Source organism: Arachis ipaensis, chromosome B4 (assembly GCF_059453495.1).
Source record: "Arachis ipaensis isolate K30076 ecotype BB chromosome B4, ASM5945349v1, whole genome shotgun sequence".
NCBI lineage: Eukaryota > Viridiplantae > Streptophyta > Magnoliopsida > Fabales > Fabaceae > Arachis > Arachis ipaensis.
In genome coordinates this window covers 36,524,139-36,543,416 of record NC_142439.1, presented here as the reverse complement: position 1 = coordinate 36,543,416, position 19,278 = coordinate 36,524,139, and the positions used below count along the sequence as shown (strand labels likewise).

Here is a 19,278-nt window from a genome sequence, read left to right as displayed (position 1 = left end):
GAAAAACAATATGGAAAAGAAAAGGAAAAAATAGAAAAAGAAAAAAAAGTAAAAAAAAAAAGAAGAAGTAAAATAATAAAAAGGGGACAAAATGCCCCAAAGCGAAGCTCAATAAGATCAATGCATAAGTGTTGTGAAATGAAAAGGGATGCATGAGTATGTGAAAAAGTGAGTAGAATGGGTAGTTAGAGTAGAATTTAATTGTATAGGTTATTATATGGGTTAAGTGGAAAGTTTAAGCTTATCAAAGATTCAAATTCCAAGCTCACTTAACCAAATATGCATCCTACCTTGACTCTAACCCCATTACAACCTATGAAAAGACCTCATGATATATGTATGCATGCATGAAATATTTGTTGATTGTTAGAAGAAAAACAAATCTTATAAAGCATGATTAGGAGAGAATCAACCTTAAACACTTGAGTGAATAGAGTGCAAACACTACCGGTGAGGGTTTGATGCTCAATTACATGTTTTCACCTATGATCATAATTTTCATGCAAGTTTGTAAAAATATTTAATAACTCAATTCAATTGTGGATTAGACTTGCTAGTCCTTAGCCCTTGTGCATATATGTTTCTTGGGAATTGATTTATTTTGACCAAGTACTTGCATTCATTTAGATAGTTGCATATAGGTAGATTGCATTTAGTTAGTTTCCATTGAATAAATGCCATACCCTTACTTCATTCTTGGTTTAAGCATGAGGACATGCTTGGTTTAAGTGTAAGGAGGTTGATAAACCCCATTTGTAGGGTTTATCTTGTGCTTGATTTAGGGGATTTTATACCCTCTTACCCACATTTATCCATTGAAATAGCATGGTTTTATAACTTCTCCTTTAATTGTGCTTAAGAGTGAAAACATGCTTTTTAGGACTTAAAATAGCTAAATCTAATTCTCCTTGATTCCATTAGATGCCTTGATATGTTTGCTAAGTGATTTAGATTTAGGAGGCGAGGATTGGACCAAGGGAATGTAGGAAAAGCATGTAGAAATGGAGAACTCATGGAGAAATAAAGGAAACGCAAAAGCTGTCAACCCGACCTCTTCGCACTTAATCGGCCATAACTTGAGCTACAGAGATCCAAATGATGCGGTTCTAGTTGGGTTGGAAAGCTAACATCTGGGGCTTCGAAACGATATAAGATTTGCTATGGTTGAACCGCGCATGGTGACGCGTACGCGCATAGTACGCGCACGCGCCGTTGCTGCCACCTGGTTCACTTAAAGCAAAACGTGGCCTGCGAATTCTAAAGCCTTGTGGGTCCAATCCAACTCATTTCTGATGCTATTTAAGCCAAGGATTGAAGGGGGAATGAAGAGACTTTTCATACTTTAGAAGTTAGTTACCATTAGTTTAGTTTTAGCTTAGTTTAGTAGTGAGAGTTAGTTTCTAGAGAGAGAAGCTCTCACTTCTCTCTAGAATTAGGATTAGGATTAGGTTTAGTTCTTAGATTTAAGTTTTAATCTTTGATTTCTTCCACTTCTATCTCTCAATTCTTTGTTGCTACATTCAATCTTCTTCTATTCTTTTGTTGTAATTTCCTTTATGTTGTTCTTATATTTTGTTGTAGATCTAGTATTGTTCCTTCTATATTCTTCCAATTCAATAAGAGGTAATTCATAATAAATGTGTCTTCTTTGCTTTTCTATTGTTGATCTCTTATTTTTGTAGTTGTAGATTCCTTTAATTCTTGCATTTAATAATGTTTACTTCTATTGCACTTTATGTGTTTGTTGAAATGTCTCTTTTAGTTTTAGTGTAGATTTTGTTCCTCTTGGCCTAGGTAGAGTAATTAGTGACACTTGAGTTATCTAATTTCTTTGTTGATTGATCATTGGAGAGATTGCTAATTAGTTTGGAGTGCACTAAAGCTAGTCTTTCCTTGGGAGTTGGCTAGGACTTGTGGCTCAAGTCAATTCATCCACTTGACTTTCCTTTAATTAGTAAGGGTTAACTAAGTGGTAGCAACGAACAATTCTCATCACAATTGAGAAGGATAACTAGGATAGGACTTCTAATTTTCATACCTTGCCAAGAGCCTTTTATAGTTGTTAGTTTATTTTCATTGCCATTTACTTTTCATGCTTCTTATCCAAAACCCCAAAATAACTCATAACCAATAACAAGACACTTTATTGTAATTCCTAGGGAGAACGACCCGAGGTTTGAATACTTCAGTTATTAATTTTAGGGGTTTGTTTTAGTGACAAACAACTTTTTGTATGAAAGGATTATTGCTTGGTTTAGAAACTATACTTTACAACGAGATTTTATTAGTGAATTTCTAAACCGTCAAGAATCTATTCATCACTCATTCAAGTGAAAGTTAAAAGTGGAAGACAAGTTATATTTATTTTGGCAATTTCTATTCAGCCATTCGCTTATTTCTTTCCTGATATTTATTTTTTTGAAAAATACAAATACTATAACTTACCTAATATTATTTCGAAACTTGGCAACTGCCTAATCACTGACTTGGTTCATGTGATGATTTTGTGAAAGTTCTCTTTATGTTTAGAATGATTTTATGACTTTGTTTCTTCCTTAACACGTATTCTTGTCACAGGTTGAGCTATTTGACAACAAAGTAATGCTGGTTGGAAATGCTTGCAACAACCCTTCATGCCATGGAAATGCTTCTTAGAATTTGTCATTGAGATTGGTTTATAGCCTAACTTAATGTAACATAGTTATAGGCTTGTAACATTTTTTGTCTTTTAGATTTGTAATATTTTTTGTCTTTTAGATTTGTAATATGATTTATTACTTTTTAAGAGAAATTTGTGTATCAATATTTTGAGTTTAATAAAATATCTCATTTTGTAGTAATTAATTTTAGTATATTTATATTATGTATAATAATAATAATTGTTGGCACAAATAATTGAGATTCTAGGAAAAAAAAAGATAGTTCGTTGCTTTTAAAAAAAATGAGTATAATATAACTAAAAAAAGTCTTAAGATTTTAGCGGCAATAGTGATGTCAACTAAAAGTAAATAACATTATGATTTTAAAATGATTTTTAATGGCCATATAAATAGCCGGTAAAATGGATTTTGGTGGCAATAATAATGGCCGCTAAAAATGAATAATATTACAATTTTGGAATTACTTTTGGTGGCTATATAAATTGCCAAGAAAATAGCCGCTAATAGTTATATACTTTTTGTGGCCATTAAAAAGGTCTTTACCGGCAAATGTTATAATTGCCGCTAAAACCTTTTAGCAGCGAAACATAAGATGGCTAATGTCTAATTGCCGGTAAATGTATTAGCGGCTATTTTTATTGCCGCTAAAAGAAAAATAAATGGCCGCTAAAAGTAATTTTTCTTGTAGTGATCACACACTACTTAATGCAAAAATTTTTACTACAAACAATGTTACAATTTATCTTATTATAGGATCACCACTTGTTCTTCTAATTTTAGTAGATAATATTACTTTCATTGGTTTGTGTTGTTACTTATAGTTATTAATGTTTGAGACATAGTTAAAAGACATTACTATCAACCCCTTATAATAAATTCAACGAGACAATTAAGTTCCTAAATAATTTTGGTAAGATCAAATAGGATCCTATTAATTTTTTAATGAGACAATTAACTCACAATCACCCTCTTTTATAAAGAGCTCAACAACCTTAGTACGGGATGGCTCAACTATATTTGTCTAGAATCAGGTTGGAAAACTACCACCAAGCCCACTACATTGTCTGTCTTTATTGGACTCTAAACTAGCTCTAACATCACCCCCGACCACTTAAACTAAAGTTGGGCTAGCATGTTTCTTCTTCTTGTCAGTATACTTTCTTGACACGACATTTTTCTTGTCAATGTTCACACTAGTTTCATTACCGCAATCTACTCGTAGTTCATAATCATCTTTTTTCTTTGCTAAATTCTCAACCTTATTTTTTTAGTAGACTTTCTCACCTTGACTCTATCTTCATCACCATCAGTGTCACTGATCTCATCGTACCCATTTTGAGGAGATTGGTATGCCTCATCCTCAGCACTTTTGTAACCATCATCAGATGAGGATGAGGAAAAAGAATCACTAATTTCAACCTTGGCTTGACTTATATTTTTTTGAGCATAACAAAGCAACCTAACTAGGTGATCAAAAGTACAAATTAAAATCCACATAGTCATTTGTTAGTAGAGTATTCTTCAACTCATCTATCTCACAATCTTCTTTGATCATATAAAGGTCAAATTCTAAATTAGCAGCTGTAGGTTCTAACCAGTATATTGCAGTATAATCAACATATCCTAAACTCTTTAGTAATTCTTCTGGATAAAAAAAGTTTATTAAGTTTATTTCCATTGAAAAAAATTTATGCACTTTTTTATCCAAATAATGTAGCATTCCAATATTATTCTTCCCAAGTCTTCTACGGTAACACCCTATTACATAGAGTTTTACGCCTATGACGTAAATCAGAGGTGGCAAGGCGCTATAACCTCTAAAAATAAAAATACTTATATAATATAGTTGGGAGAAATTGTAACTAGAAGTCTTGAAAAAGAAGCTAAACAAAAACATAACAGAAGCCGCATCACACTCGCATGGATCAACGCAGAAAAGTAGATAAGATTGAATGGAAAGGATAATATATATAACTCAAAAATTTGACTGAAACTCCAAAATAAACACATGTTTCTCCAAGTCAGCCTCTAAGAGGGATAAAACATAAAATATACAAGGTGGACAATCTATTTACATATATGCACATACACAAAATACAAACTATAAGTCCCAAGATAGTTCTTCGCTTCCAAGAGTCTCTAGAATGCTCAATGAGATGCCTCTCGACCTACATCTGAAAATAACAGAATATGTATGGACTGAGAACTGGGAGTTTTCAGCATGGTAAGGGTGCCCGCATAGTTAATATAAAAGGTCCCGGGAAAGCCAGAGGCATTCCTAGAACTTCGACACTCAGATTTAAACTTAAGAGCCAACTAAACCAGAAACTAGGAAAACTATCTAAGGTATCAAGTTCTAATCTAACTTTAACCTAACATTTCACTTTCTGTCTCTCCAACCGTCTGAATCACCGGTGAAACAACCCTCAGCATCACCTCCGCCAGAATGAGGAATCTCTCAGTTGCAAATACATACAATATAATCAAAGAAAACACAATTATGGATAGCAAATACAGTAGATAGGACAAGTAGCAGTTAATTACATTTAAACAATTAGGCAAGCCAAAACAAAGCATACTCAAATAACACATACAAATGCATATGATGCATGTCTGCCCTATGGTTGATGAATCTTGTAAGAATCGAGGTTTTTTACGTAAAACTGTTTTGATAAAATAATAATTTTTAAGTTCTCGAGATGGATTCAAAATTTAGAAGTTTTAATTTGAATATATAAAGGTGAAATTTGATTTCAATGAATTTTTCTGAGTCAAAAAATGTATTTTCTGCGAAAGACTGAGAAACGGCAGCCGAACCGGTCGAACTGGTTCAAGCTTGTCCGGTACTGTGTTTTGAGAAAAATAAGATTTAGAAAATTGGTTTATTATTTTGAAAGGACAAAAATAATTTTAGAATTTTAAAACCGGGCACTAATCTTAAAGGTTTTGGCACAAAGTGGGTCAAACGAACTAAAAACGCTAACGGGTTGGACCGGGCCCAAGGTCCAACATATATAAGCTCATTAAATGAGCTTTGAACTCATTTCTCACCCTCCACAAAGAGAGCCACGCGGATTGAGAGAGGGGAGGTGGTGGTACTATTTATCATCACCTTTCGGAAGCCATAACTTTTGATCCGGAGCTCCGATTGACGAGCCGTTTGCAGCTACGCGAAACTCTTGACGAGCTCTTCCTTTCTATCTAAAGAAATCTGGTAATATCTCTCTCTTCACGCTCCAGTTTCTAGCCTAAGTTCCTGCGCATTTTTGGGTTGGTTTTTGAGCAAATTTTGTGGTTTTGGTTATTTAGGTGACCTCTAGTAGCAAGTAATTGTTAGATTTTATCCCTAATCTCATTGAGTAAGGTAAGATTTTACTAAACCCTTGTGTTTAGTTGTTTTGTGTATCTTAGGTTTTGATTTTGGTGATATATGTGTTGTTAGTTTGAGCTTTGGTGTTTGTTGGAGTTGGTTGAGGCTTTGGATTAAGTTTGGTGACTTCGTTTTGGTGTTTGGAGTGTTTGGAATCAGCCAAGGTATGGTTTCTATTTCTTTTATGTACTATGTAATATTTCTGGAAACTTAGGCTAGTTGACCCATAGGATAGGATTGAATTAAATTGGTTGTCGGAATTGTTGAATGACGATTTATGATGAATTATGATGGATTGATTACTTTTGAGTATATTGATGAATTATGATATTGTAATGCTAAATATGGTGTGAAATAATTAGAATGAGATGAAATGAGATTGGGTGCGATGCTTGGTATTGATAGATGATGAGAGTTGTGGATTATTGTTGTTGATGAGGGTTATTGGTGTTAATGATATATTATGATGTTGGCTGATGTTGATGAGTGTGTATGTTGATTGTGGAAATATGAATGTTTATAAGGATTGATAATGTTGAGGTAAATTGATGAGAAGTATGAATTTTGATTTTTGAGGACAATTGGTGTAAATGTGAGTTATTAAGGATAATGAGAAGAATGAACGTTTTGATGGAATTGAGTAATGTTGGGTATTGTTTGGTGATAATTATTGGAATTGATGAGGATTTGTATTGGTGTTGATGAGTATTTATGGTGATTAGTTATGTTGATGATTGATGGAAATGGTAATTGGTAATATTGATGGTAATGTGGTCCATGGAAATTGAGATATGTGACTTTGGTTGGATTTAGAGTTGTTGAATGGTTTGGAAGGTTGTGTGATTGAGAAAATGGTTGAAGTAGTGTTCGGTATGAATTTTGGGCTGTTTTGGTATGGTTGATATGTGATTGATTTGGTTTGGATTGAGATTGGTTAAAATTGGAGGTTGAGGTTTTGGATAAAAATGGATTTTTTGTGAACTTTGTCTGATCATAACTTCTACCTCAGTTTTCAAAATTTAATAAATTTGGTTTAGAATTAAATATTATTAAAAACCATTCGATTAGATATAAAGTTTGTAAAATTTGGAATTTTGTAGAGGAAGTTATGATCATTCAAAGATTGGTGTCGAAATCTAAAATTCTGCCAAAAGTTGCAGAATTTTGTGAATTCTGGTATGTGCGCACGCACAACCCTACGAAAATCTTGATCTGTGTGGATGCACAGACCTGTGCGTACGCACACGCAGGGGAAGGCTCCCTGTTTGCAGCGCTAGCACAGCTTGTGCGCGTGCATACCAATGAGGTTTTGCGAACTGTGCATACGCACAGCCCTGTGCGCACACACACGTTGGGAAGGCCAGTCTATTGGGGACGCTAGCACACTCTGTGTGAGTGCACAGACCTTATCAAATTTGGTAACTATGTGTACGCACACCCCTGTGCATGCGCACACTTTAAAAATCTTCCTGGGCATGTGCACGCACACCCCTATGCGTACGCACACCCCTGTGCGTACGCACACGCCCTGTTTCACAAATTTAAGTTTTGTTTTCAACTATTTCACCTTCCCAACAAGGTTGTAAGCTTCTATAACACCACTTTAAGACTCTTGGGCTTATTTTTTTAGTATTAAAATATGGGAAAAGATCTTAGGAGAATTTATTTGGGTTTTACGTTAGAAAGTTAGAAAACGGAGGTTTAGATTTTTGATGTACTGAGGATGAGTTTGGTTGAGAAAGAAGGAAGAGTAGTGAACTGGGTAATGGCCGAAAATGAATTGAGAAACTGATGATCTGATGAGTTCGGAATGGAAATTATGAATTTGATGATGGTTGAGATAAGCTGAGGGCTCAAAAAGGAATGAATGATCTTGATGGATGTTGAGAGTGTGCCAGGCACTATATCCTTAGGTTAATTATGATAGTGTGTAGGGTATCATGTTCCTGGGAACAGATTATGATTGATAACCTTTTCTGCTGCAAAAGTGGGCCAGGAACTATATCCTTGTGTTACGCATGCGAGTGTGTCCGGCACTATATTCGTGGGTGAATAGGGTGTGTCCGGCACTATATCCGTGGGTCAATAGAGTGTGCCCGGCACTATATCCGAGGGTGCGGCAGAAAAGGCGACATCCGAAAGGATGTGTCAGGTTGGCATTTATAGACCGACAAGTGATATCACGAGCCAATAGGACATGCATTCATCATATGCATCTTTTATGTGCTTGTTTGCTTTGATTACTTGAGTTTGCCTAATTGTATAATATGCTTACTTGCTTCTTAAATTAATTGTGATATATGATTATTACCTGTGTATTACTTGTTTGCATTAATTCTGTTTGTATGGTGCTAAGGAGGTTAGGTAGGTGGTGGCGATGGGATCGCACAGAGGTTAGGGTGGCGAAGGCTGTGGGATACAGCGGTGTGACTAGTTCTAGTTAGAAATCTCCTAAGTTAGATAACCCTGCTTATGGTTTATGGTTAAGTTCTTTATTTATTTATCTTGTTCTAAGCTTGAATATCCGTATGTGATGTGAAGTTCTAGGATTGCCTTCGGCATCCTGGAGCCTTACATCTTACATCATTGGGCACTGTTACCATACTGAGAACCTCCGGTTCTCATTCCATACTTTGTTGTTATTTTTCAGATGTAGGTCATAATCTACTTCGGTGAGATTGCGGATATGGTGATAGAGCAGAGTATGGTTCGTTTCTTGTTTATTTCTGTTTTACTTCCGTCATAGTATTCTCTCACCTTTTGTATATATATCTTTATGGCCTTAGAGGCTTATTTGAGAGATAGGTTGTATAAGCTGTTTTAATTTTAAAACTCTATATCTTTCTATTTGTAACTAGTTGGCTTAAACTCTGCAAGCTGCGGCTAGTTCTCTATGATTATTATATTCTTATATTTATATATGTTTTATTCTCTTATATCTATATCTTGTATCTTATGCGTTAGCTTCGTGTGAACGTTTCGCACTTTTGTAATCCTATTTTTGAGCTTAATCCTTTATCAGGCTTCTAGAATTTAATATTCCCTTCTAAATATAAATATGTATAAGCCTTAGGACTGTCGTAACCTCTGATTAACCTTTGCTTTACGGCTAGAGGTAAGGCTTAGGGTAATTAGGGTGTTACATTTAGTGGTATTATAGCAGTTCCTCCTCGTGAGCCTAAGGGATGGACAGATTGTGCTTCGTTGCACACTCTGGGTCATTTTTCTTTCATGCTATTTAGGTTATCTACTTGATATATCATAGCATGCTTGTTTGTGAGTGCCTTTGGGGATAATTGAAGTACTAGGCTTGAGATATTGAGACTGATCACCTCGGTATCGATTGTTTGGTGTAGAAAAGAAACCCAAATGGCAACTTACGGATGAGGTCGATCACGTTAACGGAGAGGTAGTGAGGATGGCTATCCTAGCCTATGCGTTTTGAGCTCAACATGTTCCGAAAAACCAATTCGTGGAGTTGCGGCGTATTAGTTGATAGGTGAGGCTCAACACGGGCGGCAAGAGGAGTGGCGACTGTTTCTTTAGCGGTTTTTACTTATGATTTTCAATTTCTAACTGGTATGGTCTTAAACCATGTTGAAAAAGTTTTAAGGTTTATAATGATTTTGAAATTTTGGTTTGAAACTGTTCCTTTAAATGATTTGATTTTGAAAGTAAGTCGGAATTTTTGATTTAATGATATGATTTAGAAGGAAAGTGAAATCTATGGTTTTGCTAAATTATGAATTGGTTTCAAGCTTAACTTAACAAAAGGGATTCAAGTTGCAAGGTTTTGATTTAAGGATAAATAATTTTGAGTCTTTTAAGAAAGATTTGATATTGAACTTGTTTTGAAGGTTTTAGAAAATGTTACAAAAATCAGTAATTGTTTTAAGAAAAATTTCGGATCCTTAATGACGATAATCAGAGTGATGCAGCGGAAGGAAAAAGGGAACATCGGCATGGTAGGACTCTTTGATAGGGATATATAGCGTGATACGAATTTTCGAGGGCGAAAATTTTATTAGGAGGGGAGAATGTAAGAACCGGGGTTTTTTACGTAAAACCGTTTTGATAAATTAATAATTTTTAAGTGCCTGAGATGGATTCAGAAGTTTTAATTTGAAGATATAAAGGTGAAATTTGATTTCAATAAATTTTCCTGAGTTAGAAAATGTATTTTCTGCGAAAGACTGAGAACCGGCAATCGAACCGGTCGAACCGGTTCAAGCCTGTCCGGTACTGTATTTTGAGAAAAATAAGATTTAGAAAATTGGTTTATAGTTTTGAAAGGACAAAAATAATTTTAGAATTTAAAACCGGGCACTAATCTTAAAGGTTTTGACCCAAAGTGGGCCAAACGAACCAAAAATGCTAACGGGTTGGACCGGGCCCAAAGTCCAACATATATATACTCATTAAATGAGCTTTGAACTCATTTCTCACCCTCCACAAAGAGAGCCACGAGGATTGAGAGAGGGGAGGTGGTGGTATTATTCATCATCACCTTCCGGAAGCCAAAACTTTTGATCCGGAGCTCCGGTTGACGAGTCGTTTGCGACCACGCGAAGCTCTTGACGAGCTCTTCCTTGCTATCTAAAGAAATATGGTAAGATCTCTATCTTCATGCTCCAGTTTCTAGCCCTAAGTTCCTGCACATTTTTGGGTTGGTTTTTGAGCAAGTTTTGTGATTTTGGTTGTTTAGGTGATCTCTAATAGCGGGTAATTATTGGATTTTACCCCTAATCTCGTTGGATAAGATAAGGTTTCACTAAACCCTTGTGTTTAGTTGTTTTGTTAGGTTTTGATTTTGGTGATATATCTGTTGTTAGTTTGAGCTTTGGTGTTTGTTGGAATTGGTTGAGGCTTTGGATCAAGTTTGGTGGCTTCGTTTTGGTGTTTGGAGCATTTGGAATTGGCCAAAGTATGATTTTAGTTTTCTTTATGTAATATGTAATGTTTCTGGAAACTTAGGCTAGTTGACACATAGGATAGGATTGAATTAAATTGGTTGTCGGAATTGTTGAATGATGATTTATGATGAATTATGATGGATTGATGACTTTTGAGTATATTGATGAATTATGATGTTGTAATGCTAAATATGGTGTGAAATAATTAGATTGAGATAAAATGAGATTGGGTGCAATGCTTGGTATTGATAGATGATGAGAGTTATGGTTTATTATTGTTGATGAGGGTTATTGGTGTTAATGATATATTATGATGTTGGTTGATGTTGATGAGTGTGTATGTTGATTGTGGAAATGTGAATGTTTATAAGGATTGATAATGTTGAGGTAAATTGATGAGAAGTATGAATTTTGATTTTTGAGAACAATTGGTGTAAATGTGAGTTATTCAGGATAATGAGAAGAATAAACGTTTTGATGGAATTGAGTAATGCTGGGTATTATTTGGTGATAATTATTGGAATTAATGAGGATTTGTATTGGTGTTGATGAGTATTTATGGTGATTAGTTATGTTGATGATTGATGGAAATGGTAATTGGTAATATTGATGGTAATGAGGTCCATGGAAATTGAGATATGTGACATTGGTTAGATTTAGAGTTGTTGAATGGTTTGGAAGGTTGGGTGATTGAGAAAATGGTTGAAGTAGTGTTTGGTATGAATTTTGGGCTGTTTTGGTATGGTTGATATGTGATTGATTTGGTTTGGATTGAGATTAGTTAAAATTGGAGGTTATGAGGTTTTGGGTAAAAATAGATTTTTGGTGAATTTTGTCTGATCATAACTTCTGCCTCGATTTTCAAAATTTATTGAATTTAGTTTAGAATTAAAGACTATTGAAAACCCTTTGATTTGATATAAAGTTTGTAAAATTTGGAATTTTGTAGAGAAAGTTATGATCATTCAAAGATTAGTGTCGAAATCTGAAATTCTGCAAAGAGTTGCAGAATTTTGTGATTTCTGGTATGTGTGCACGCACAACCTTGTGCGCATGCACAACCCTGCAAAAATCTTGATCTATGCGTCTGCACAGACCTGTGCGTACGCACATGCAGGGGAAGGCTCCCTCTTTGTAGCGCTAGCATAGCTTGTGCGCATGCATACCAATGAGGTTTTGCAACCTGTGCGTACGCACAGCCCTGTGCGCAGACACACATTGGGAAGGCCAGTCTGTTGGGGCGCTAGCACACTCTGTGCGAGCGCACATACCTTATCAAATTTGGTAATTGTGCATATGCACACCCCTGTGCGTGCGCACACTTTAAAAATCTTCCTGGGCGTGCGCACGCACCCCTGTGCGTACGCACACGCCTTGTTTCACAAATTTAAGTTTTGTTTTCAACTATTTTACCTTCCCAACAAGGTTGTAAGCTTCTATAACACCACTTTAAGACTCTTGGGCTTATTTTTTTAGCATTGAAATATGGGAAAAGATCTTAGGAGAATTTATTTGGGTTTTACATTAGAAAGTTAGAAAATGGTGGCTTAGGTTTTTGATGTACTGAGGATGAGTTTGGTTGAGAAAGAAGGAAGAGTAGTGAACTGGGTAATGGCCGACAATGAACTGAGAAACTGATGATCTGATGAGTTCGGAATGGTAATTATGAATTTGATGATGGTTGAGATGAGCTGAGGGCTCAAAAAGGAATGAATGATCTTGATGGATGTTGAGAGTGTGCCAGGCACTATATCCTTGGGTCAATTATGATAGTGTGCAGGGTATCATGTCCCTGGGATCAGATTATGATTGATAACCTTTTCTGCTGTAAGAGTGGGCTAGGAACTATATCCTTGTGTTACGCATGCGGGTGTGCCCGGCACTATATCCGTGGGTGAATAGGGTGTGTCCGGCACTATATCCGTGGGTTAATAGAGTGTGCCTGGCACTATATCCAAGGGTGCGGCAGAAAAGGCGACATCCGAAAGGATGTGTCAGGTTGGCATTTATAGACCGACAAGTGATATCACGAGCCAATAGGACAGGCATTCATCATATGAATCTTTTATGTTCTTGTTGAGTTTTCCTAATTGTATAATATGCTTACTTGCTTCTTGAATTAATTGTGATATATGATTATTACCTGTGTATTACTTGTTTGCATTAATTGTGTTTGTCTGGTGCTGAGGAGGTTAGGTAGGTGGTGGTGATGGGATCGCATGGAGGTTAGGGTGGCAAAGGATGTGGGATACAGTGGTGTGACTAGTTCTAGTTAGAAATCCCCTAAGTTAGATAACCCTGCTTATGGTTTATGGTTAAGTTCTTTATTTATTTATCTTACTCTAAGCTTGAATATCTGTATCTGATTTAGTTAGTTTTTAGTATATTTTTATTAGTTTTAAATAAAATTCACATTTCTGGACTTTACTATGAGTTTTTGTATTTTTCTGTGATTTCAGGTAATTTCTGGCTGAAATTGAGGGACTTGAACAAAAATCAGATTTAGAGGCTGAAGAAGGACTGCAGATGCTGTTGGATTCTGACCTCCCTTCACTCAAAGTGGATTTTTTGGAGCTACAGAAGTCCAAATGGTGCGCTCTCAATTGCGTTAGAAAGTAGACATCCAGGGCTTTCTAGCAATATATAATAGTCCATACTTTTCCCGAGTTTAGATAATGCAAACTGCGTTCAACGCTAGCTCTTTGCCCTATTCTGGAGTTAAACGCCAGAAACAGGTTGCAAAGCAGAGTTAAACGCCAGAAACAGGTTACAAACTGGTTTTTAACTCCAAAAAGAGTCTCTACACATGAAAGCTTCAATGCTCTGTCCAAGCACACACCAAGTGGGCCCGGAATTGAATTTCTGCATCATTTACTTAATTCTGTAACCCTAGTAACTAGTTTAGTATAAGTGGAACTTTTTACTATTGTACTAGGGGGTCTTTTTCCCTATTTTCGAATTCATATGCCATTTAGGGAGGTTGGCCATTCGGCCATGCCTGGACCTTGTTCTTATATATTTTCAACGGTAGAGTTTCTACACACCATAGATTAAGGTGTGGAGCTGTGCTGTTCCTCACGAATTAATGCAAAGTACTATTATTTTTCTATTCAATTCAAGCCTATTTCTTCTCTAAGATATTCATTCGCACACAAGAACATGATGAATGTGATGATTATGTGACGCTCATCACCATTCTCACCCATGAATGCGTGCCTGACAACCACTTCCGTTCTACATGCAAACAAGCTTGAATGTGTATCTCTTAGCCTCCTGATCGTGAGATCAGAGTCTTCGTGGTATAGGATAGAATTATTGGCGGCCATTCTTGAGATCCAAAAAGTCTAAACCTTTTCTGTGGTATTCCGAGTAGGATCTGGGAAGGGATGGCTGTGACGAGTTTCAAACTCGCGAGTGCTGGACGTAGTGACAGACGCAAAAGGATTACTGAATCCTATTCCAGTATGATCGAAAACCGACAGATGATTAGCCGTGCGGTGACAGCGCATTTTGGACCATTTTTACTGAGAGGACGGGAAGTAGCCATTGACAACGGTGATGCCCAACATACAACTTGCCATAGAAAGGAGTATGAAGGATTTGATGAAGACAGTAAGAAAGAAGAGGTTCAGAAGGAACAAAAGCATCTCTATACGCTTATCTGAAATTCTCACCAATGAATTACATAAGTATCTCTATCTTATTTATATTTTAATTATATTTTAATTATCAATTCACCATAACCATTTGAATCCGCCTGACTGAGATTTGCAAGATGACCATAGCTTGCTTCAAGCCGACAATCTCCGTGGGATCGACCCTTACTCACATAAGGTTTATTACTTGGACGACCCAGTGTACTTGCTGGTTAGTTGTGCGAAGTTGTGAAGAAGAACTAAGATTATGAACGTGCGTATTAAGTTTTTGATGCCGTTACCAAGGAATGAACGATCATGATTTTGCATACCAAGTTTTTGGCGCCGTTGCCGGGGATTGTTCGAGTTTGGACAACTGACGGTTCATCTTGTTGCTCAGATTAAGTAAATCTTATTTTAAATTTAAGCTTTTTGTTTTTATTATTTTTATTTCTATTTTTATTTTCGAAAAATTTTCATAAAAATAAATAAATAAATTTTTCAAAAAAAAATAATAATAATAATAATAATAAATTATTTTGTTCTTCAGAATTTTTAAGAATGAATTCTAGAGTTTCTTCACAATTTGTTGAAGCCTGGCTGGCTGTCAAGCTATGTCTAAATTTTTGGACTGAGGCTTCCACCTATCATGGCAAGAGCCCTTGGACTCTCATCTGATTAGCTGTTATATGCCTGATTTGTATCTGCTAAAGCTTGGCTGGCCATTGGCCATGTCTAGTGTTTTGGACCAGAGCTTTCACTGAAAACTTGGCTGGCTAGTAAGCCATATCTAATTCCTGGACTAGAGCTTTAGACTAACATTGCATGATTCCTGGAATTCTCATTAGAAATTTTGAAATCCTTATTTTTTCTTTCCATTTAATTTTCGAAAAAAATACAAAAAAAAATTTATAAAATCATAAAACCAAAAATATTGTGTTTCTTGTTTGAGTCTTGTGTCAAATTTTAAGTTTGGTGTCAATTGCATCTTTTTAATTTTTCTTAAAATTTTCGAAAATTTCATGCATGTGTTCTTCATGATCTTCAAGTTGTTCTTGATGAACCTCCTTGTTTGATCTTCATATTTTCTTGTTTTGTGTCTTTTCTTGTTTTTCATATGCATTTTCAATTTGTTAGTGTCTATACATGAAAAATTTTTAAGTTTGGTGTCTTGCATGTTTTTCTTTTCTTAAAAATTTTTAAAAATAGGTTCTTGGTGTTCATCTTGACATTCAAAGTGTTCTTGGTGTTCATCTTGACATTCATAAGTGTTCTTGCATGCATCATTTGTTTTTATCCAAAATTTTCATGCATTGAGTCTTTTTGATGTTTTTCTCTCTCATCATTAAAATTCAAAAATCAAAAAAATATCTTTCCCTTATTCTCTCATAAATTGTCAAAAATTTGAGTTGACTTTTTCAAAACTTTTTAAAATTTAGTTGTTTCTTATGAGTCAAGTCAAATTTTCAATTTAAAAATTCTATCTTTTTCAAATCTTTTTCAAAAATCAAATCTTTTTCATTTTTTCTTTCATAATTTCGAAATTTTCAAAATTTATTTTCAAAATCTTTTTCTTATTTCTATTTCATATTTTCAAAATTAATGCTAACAATTAATGTGATGGATTCAAAAAATTTTAAGTTTGTTACTTGCCTCGTAAGAAAGGTTCAATCTTTAAATTTTAAAATCATATCTTCCTGTTTCTTGTTAGTCAAGTAACCAACTTTAATTTTTAAAATCAAATCTTTTTAAATTTCTTTTTCAAATCTTTTTCAATATAAGTTTCAGTCACATCTTTTTCAAAATCTTTTCTAACTTCTTATCTTTTCAAAAATTGATTTTCAAATCTTTTTCAATTAACTACTTGACTTTTTGTTTGATTTTAAAAGTTTTCTATTTCAATCATACCTTTTTTAAAACTACCAAACTAATTCTCTCTCTAATTTTCGAAAATCACCTTCCTCTTTTTCAAAATTCCTTTTTAATTAAACTAATTATTTTAAATTTTAATTTAATTTAATTTCATTTTTCTTTTTAAAATTTTCGAATTCTAACCTTAATTTTAAATTAAAAACAAAAATATTTTATTTTATTTTATTTAAATTTTCGAATTCTTCCCTCTCTCATCTCCTTCTAATTATTTATTTATCTACTAACACTTCTCTTCTTCTTAAAAAATTCGAACCCTCTTCCTCTTTATGTGTTCGAATTCTACTCACATAAAGGAACCTCTCTACTGTGGCAAAGAGGATCCCTATTATTTTCTGTTCTCTTCTTTTTCATATGAGTAGGAACAAGGATAAGAACATTCTTGTTGAAGCTAATCCTGAACCTGAAAGGACTCTGAAGAGGAAGCTAAGGGAAGCTAAAGCACAACTCTCTGGAGAAAATCTGAAAGAAATTTTTGAAAAAGAAGGAGACATGGCTAAAAATAACAACAATGCAAGGAAGATGCTTGGTGACTTTACTGCACCAAATTCCAATTTACATGGAAGAAGCATCTCAATCCCTGCCATTGGAGCAAATAATTTTGAGCTAAAGCCTCAATTAGTTTCTCTGATGCAACAGAATTGCAAGTTTCATGGACTTCCATCAGAAGATCATTTTCAGTTCTTAACTGAATTCTTGCAAATCTGTGATACTGTTAAAACCAACGGGGTTGATCCCGAGATCTACAGGCTTATGCTTTTCCCGTTTGCTGTAAGAGACAGAGCTAGAATATGGTTGGACTCTCAACCTAAAGATAGCCTGAACTCTTGGGATAAGCTGGTCACGGCTTTCTTAGCCAAGTTCTTTCCTCCTCAAAAGCTTAGCAAGCTTAGAGTGGATGTTCAAACCTTCAAACAGAAAGAAGGTGAATCCCTCTATGAAGCTTGGGAGAGATACAAGCAACTGACCAAAAAGTGTCCTTCTGACATGCTTTCAGAATGGACCATCCTGGATATATTCTATGATGGTCTGTCTGAATTATCTAAGATGTCATTGGACCATTCTGCAGGTGGATCCATTCACCTAAAGAAAACGCCTACAGAAGCTCAGGAACTCATTGACATGGTTGTAAATAACTAATTTATGTACACTTCTGAAAGGAATCCTGTCAGTAATGGGACTCCTCAGAGGAAGGGAGTTCTTGAAATTGATACTCTGAATGCCATATTGGCTCAGAACAAAATATTGACTCAGCAAGTCAATATGATTTCTCAGAGTCTGAATGGATTGCAAGCTGCATCCAACAGTACTCAAGAGGCATCTTCTGAAAAAGAAGCTTATGATCCTGAGAACCCTGCAATAGCAGAGGTGAATTACATGGGTGAATCCTATGGAAACACCTATAATCCCTCATGGAGAAATCATCCAAATTTCTCATGGAAGGATCAACAAAAGCCTCAACAAGGCTTTAATAATGGTGGAAGAAACAGGTTTAGCAATAGCAAGCCTTTTCCATCATCCACTCAGCAACAGACAGAGAATTTTGAGCAGAACCCATCTAGCTTAGCAAATATAGTCTCTGATCTATCTAAGACCACTTTAAGTTTTATGAATGAAACAAGGTCCTCCATTAGAAATTTAGAGGCACAAGTGGGCCAGCTGAGTAAAAGGGTCACTGAAACTCCTCCTAGTACTCTCCCAACAATACAAAAGAGAATCCAAAAAGAGAGTGCAAGGCCATTACCTTACTTGGTGTGGCCGAACCCAGAGAGGAGGAGAAGGACGTGAATCCTAGTGAGAAAGACCTCCTGGGATGTTCAGTGACCATTAAGGAGTTTCCCTTTGAGGAACCAAAGGAATCTGAGGTTCATACAGAGACCATAGAGATTCCATTCAACTTGCTTCTGTCCTTCATGAGCTCTGATAAGTATTCTTCCTCTGAAGAGGATGAAGACATTACTGAAGAGCAAGTTGCTAAGTACCTTGATGCAATCATGAAGCTGAATGCCAAATTATTTGGTAATGAGACTTGGGAAGATAAACCTCCCTTGCTCACCAATGAACTGAATGCATTGGATAGGCAGAAATTACCTCAAAAGAAACAGGATCCTGGTAAATTCCTAATTCCCTGTAACATAGACACCATGACCTTTGAGAAGGCTCTGTGTGACCTGGGGTCAGGCATAAACTTAATGCCACTCTCTATAATGGAGAAATCGGGAATCTTTGAGGTACAGGCTGCCAGTTTCTCATTAGAGATGGCAGACAAATCCATGAAACAGGCTTATGGACAAGTAGAGGACGTGTTAGTAAAGGTTGAAGGCCTTTACATCCCTGCTGATTTCATAATTCTAGACACTGGGAAGGATGAGGATAAATCCATCATCCTTGGAAGACCCTTCCTAGCCACAGCAAAAGCTGTGATTGATGTGGACAGAGGAGAGTTGGTCCTTCAATTGAATGAGGATAACTGATGAGCGGATATTTTATACGCTTTTTGGGGTTAATTTCATATAGTTTTGAGTATGTTCTAGTTAGTTTTTAGTCTATTTTCATTAGTTTTTAGGAAAAATTCATATTTCTGGACTTTACTATGAGTTGTGTGTTTTTCTGTAATTTCAGATATTTTTCTGGCTGAAATTGAAGGAGCTGAGCAAAAATCTGATTCAGGCTGAAAAAGGACTGCTGATGCTGTTGGATTCTGACCTCCCTGCACTCAAAGTAGATTTTCTGGAGCTACAGAACTCGAAATGGCATGCTTCCAATTGCGT

At 35.6% G+C, this 19,278-nt stretch overlaps 1 non-coding gene across 1 annotated transcript; it reads right to left on the bottom strand.

The window, feature by feature from the left end:
* Positions 1-17,392: 17,392 nt before the first annotated feature.
* LOC148567193 (small nucleolar RNA R71) lies at positions 17,393-17,500 on the bottom strand. The gene has a single exon (XR_015881508.1). It is a non-coding gene; the product is annotated as a small nucleolar RNA R71 (small nucleolar RNA).
* Between the last annotated feature and the right edge of the window lie 1,778 nt (positions 17,501-19,278).